Source organism: Lynx rufus, unplaced genomic scaffold (genome assembly GCF_022079265.1).
Source record: "Lynx rufus isolate CCGP_SWC_20201006 ecotype Redwood Valley unplaced genomic scaffold, mLynRuf1.p SCAF_7, whole genome shotgun sequence".
NCBI classification, from domain to species: domain Eukaryota; kingdom Metazoa; phylum Chordata; class Mammalia; order Carnivora; family Felidae; genus Lynx; species Lynx rufus.
Window position 1 is genome coordinate 58,961,338 of NW_025814889.1, and position 4,752 is coordinate 58,966,089.

Consider the following 4,752-nt stretch of genomic DNA (forward strand, 5'->3'; position numbering starts at 1 on the left):
ATTCCTATTTCTTTTTTCATCTGCATAGTTAATTCAACTTGATTTAACAGATATAATTGAATGACAGATTTGTGCAAAGCTTTGTGCTAAACACTGGAAAGATTTAAAAAAATAAGAAATGAAACCCATATTAAGAAGTTAAGTCTAATATATGAGAGCTAAAATGTTTACTCTTTCTCTCCATTGTTTTTGCTGGGTTTTGTTTGTTTAGGGGTGACAAAATTACACTAGGCAGCTTTACTTGTAGAATTTGATCCAAAAATCCAGAAAAAGCATAAATAAAAGGAGCTGAGTCTCTATTATGTTAGTACACAAAATAAACCAAAATTTCCATCAACTGTTACCATGAGATCATATAAGTGTGTTTGCAAATGATCTGATAAGGGAAACATGATTTAAAACATGGGAAACTTCTAACAAGCAAAGACTTAAAGGCACCGCACTGTATATCCCCTAGATTAGGTTAGCATGAATGAACAGAAAAGTAGGTCCAAAATGCATTCCCCAAACACCTTCTTCAGATGGAGACTTCAATAATTGTCTGTGGTAAAAAACAAACAAACAAACAAACAAACAAACAAACAAAACCACCAACTCCTGTTCTTCATCATATTGGATGGTCATTTTTGTCCATTTTTCCTCATGATGATGATTCCATTTTACATCCTTCAGTTATTATGAAAACACTTCAAATCCACAGAAGAGCAGACACTTCCATTCTTGCATGTGTAGGTCATGCAGGGAGATCCAGCCATGTTGACACTGAGCTGCTAAGCCTTAAAATGCCACCTCTGTCCAGACAAGTTTTTCTGATATCATAGGCAGTGTTATCAGCTAAGCAGGGGTCACTGACTCAGCAGGGACAGCAATGTCTTTCCAAGATGACTGTGTACTCGCAGCTCAATTTGGAGCGAAGTGGCCTGTAATCTAACTCTCTTTCCAGACACCAGCACTGTTGACAGCTGTGAGTCCAATTGTCTCCATTTTGATACAGCTTGTGTCCATTATGATCTAAATATTGACTCGTGACATTGGTGTCACACTTTGGGCAACAGAAAAGGTCAACGTTTGGATTCCAGCAAACACAAGTTATCTACTGGCAGAGTATCTTTTGGTCCTCACAGGAATGGAGAGAACACCTGTTTTCTTTCACAATCTACACCTGCCATTTGCACTTCAGTCTTCCTTCATGTGGGCAGTCACCAGAGCAGGAGGGCCCATAAAGACAGAGGCAGTCAAATCCCCCTGCCAGGTTGATGGAGGCAGAATCATTCCAACAGGTATAAGTTCTTAAAGCACATTCATCAATGTCAATATAGGCCTCCTTGGACAGTGAATAGGTCCCATCATTATAAAAACCACTTCTGCACTCACAGTCGTACCAACCAGCAGGAATAGTTGTGGCACTCTACGATTTCCCCTGTGCATTCATCAATATCTTTTTCGCAGTGGCTTCCTTTGAATCCAGACGCATTTGTTAAGAGCCACAGATATTCCATATCCGCTGCCCTCTTGGCAGAATTCTCTGCAGATGGTCCCAATCCCCACATAGCCCAGTTTGCAGGTGCAGCAGTGTCCCGGCCAGTGTTGGTGCAGATGGCATTCTCATCCCAGTTGTGCTGCCCATGGCCATATTCATCATACTCTGTACAAGAGAAGTCATCCACAACGAATGTATCCCAGGACACAGTCACAGTGATATAAGCCAGGCAAGTTTACACACATAGTAGTGGCATGACAGTAATGCATCTTAGCTGCACACTCTTCAATATTTCTACAGCAGTCAGAATCTCTCTGGGCAGAGATACAATCATTCTTGCACTCACAAGTAGCTTTTGTGTTCTAGTTTTTGCACTGTGAGTTTTCACCACATTTAGATCTTTCTGTACAAAAGTTATAACCTCTACTGCATGTGATTCTTTTCTGAGCAGTTCAAAGGAGGGCACGCTTCTGTAATTTTTTACTAAAAATCCACCTCAGCATTCCCAGCAGCTTTTAGCTAAAATCCACTGGCTTTCTGAAAGGACTTTTCCTGCACAGACACATTTTGCTCAGCAGACTTTACAGCACTGGCCAGTGATGTGCATGAGGAGGGATCCTGGGGAGCAACCGGGAAGGGGACAGGAAATTCTTCAACATTCCACAGCACCACGTTTGCATGTGCATTTCCTGTAGTGATCACCATCAACCCAGAAGACTTGGTCTCTGTAGAGTGGTCCACTCACTTGGCAAGTCTTCTTGCAGTGACAGTTTTCCAAATGACTAAGTCTTGTCGCTGCATAATTTAGTTTTTTAGGCTTGGCCAAAAGCCTCTGTAAATCCACTATTCCTTGCATCAGGCTTAAAAAAATCACTGCAAGTTGGCAAGGGTGATTCAGGTTCAGACACTGTGTTATGTATCCATTTGGCATAAAGATAATATTCCCAACCCAGATGATGATTCCCTTGAATAAATCATGCTTTTGGTTTCACTGACAAATGCGAACTTGTGCCACTGTCCACCTGCCATCCAGTACAGAAGGTTTTCAGTCCTGGGCTTCCTGTTATGTTTATAGTGGTATCAAATCTCATCCCTCAAACCAATGCTCTTCAGTTCAAAATAGCTGTGTTCCAGTCCTCAAATGGACAGTGTCACTCCTAAAGTTAATGATTTCTGCTGTACAGTGGTCAAGAAGAATAACTCTTATTCCAGAACAGCTGAGTCAATTTCTTACTCACATGAGGGGCTGCATGGATCTCTTTTTGTATACCTTGGTATACCTTTGTATACTTTTGTATACTCCAGGTTTCCTCAGTTCATGTCCCCTTCCTACATCTTCAAAGTCAGCAGTGTGGCATCTTAGAATCTCTGCTTCTATCCTCATGCTATACCTCTCTTTATCTTGTCTTTCCTGTTTCACAATAGTTTCCAGTTTTCAGTTTCATCCAGAACATTCTCAGACAATGTGTACACCCCTATTTTTGGCAGAATATCTGATCATTCCATCAGGGTCAGTCAGAAGGACAAAATCACTGTAGGTATTTTGAACAAAATAGGGTTTAACATTGGGAATGAAAGACTTACCAAACCATTCAAAGGGCTAGGAGAGCGAATGTCAGGGAAGCCCCTGCAAGCTTTCAGGAAATCTAGAAGTGCAAGAACATAAGGAAAGCTGCTTCCATTGACCTTAGCTGATTCACAAAAGTGAATGTTTCTCAGGAGGATGTTTGGAAGCCACTGGAAAAACTTCACATTAACCATCTCCAAGCCCTCACCTGCCTGCCTATGGTTGCCACTGAAGAATAGTGGATTTTTTTTTTCTTTTTTATATTTTGAGGAAAAACCTCCCATAAGGGAATATAACCTGAAACCTTCTGGTGAGGGATTTTGGAAAATATAGTTCCCAGGATCCTTCCCTGCAATGGAAGGAAGAATATACAAAGAGGGTGGGCATGAAGCTAAGTTGAAATATACAACCATGCATGTGTAGATTGGACATATTGTTAGTTCTGAGATAAAATATTGTATGGCTATAAGTCTCAAATATGCAATTTTAACTTTGCACTCCCAAATAAATTTTTAATTAGATTTCTAACATTTATATCCTGAATAATGTTTCTTTCACCAGGGTCAGAAAGTACCTTAGGGAGTTCAAAGGCAACTAAGCCCTGGAAAAATATTGAGAGACTGAATATACAAATGGAAAATAGACCATATATAAAAATAGAACTTTGATCCACAACCTGCAGCAACCTGCCCAGGAAACCAATCCCTTTATGTACGATAAACAACCCAGGAAGCCAGCCAACTTTAAATCAGACTACAGGAAGCCAGATTGCTATCTCTAGTGACAATCCAGGAAGGTAAACAATAACTTCTGTAACAATCAGCCCCAAGTGGCCAGGACTTGATTAATAACTGACAGCTTCCCTACTTTTTGTCCCCACTTTCAATTTAGGACCAAGCAGAGAAAGTCAAGTACACACCCTAACCAATCACATAAGATGCTCCACTTCTAGTTAGCCTGCTTACAGCTTCTCCATGACAACAACCTCCAATCAGGACACACCTGAAGCCTTTCCTTTTTTCCACTCTGAAGCTTTCTCAATTTTGCATTTTTCATTTGGTTGATTTTATTTCTATAGCACTGATCAATTTCGGATTTGATCTAAAAAGAAACTGTATTTTGCAAGGGAAATAATGCATGGATTTGTAGGCACCAATTTTTCCATATGTAGCAGGCACTATGGCACAATGGTCAAGTGCCTGAGTTCTGGAATCAGAAAACCAGACTTCATCTTCTATCATTTTCACTGTCTAGCTGTATTATTTAGGGTTGTTAAAAGGATTAAACTAGGTGATTGTCGTGAACTGCAATATCTAATTTCGTACTATCATTATCTTCTCTTTCCAATCTCATGACCTCCATCCTGTTCCACGCATAAATTACCTCTTCATTCATCATCCTTTCTCCATCTGATCCTTCCTTCAGCTCATCTAACAAGAAGCAACCAAATAAATCTTCCTCAACTACTATCATTCCCTACTCAAAAAACCCCAAGGCCTTTAAAGACATCCATAATCCACCTTTCCACATCTTCTCACTCTCTCTTACAAGAATGACCTTCCATGCTAGCCAAATATACATATTCACTGGTCTAGAAGTATCCCACAAAATCCCATACAAATGACAATTTTCCCTCCATTGCTCATATTTGAAATAAACCACACCTCCTTTCTCAATATCTGAATCTTACATTTCATTTACAGTC

General features: G+C 40.1%; 1 pseudogene; it reads right to left on the minus strand.

Annotated features, from left to right (window-relative positions):
* Positions 1-668: 668 nt before the first annotated feature.
* On the minus strand, positions 669-3,241 carry LOC124501873 (protein kinase C-binding protein NELL1-like; annotated as a pseudogene).
* Positions 3,242-4,752: the final 1,511 nt, after the last annotated feature.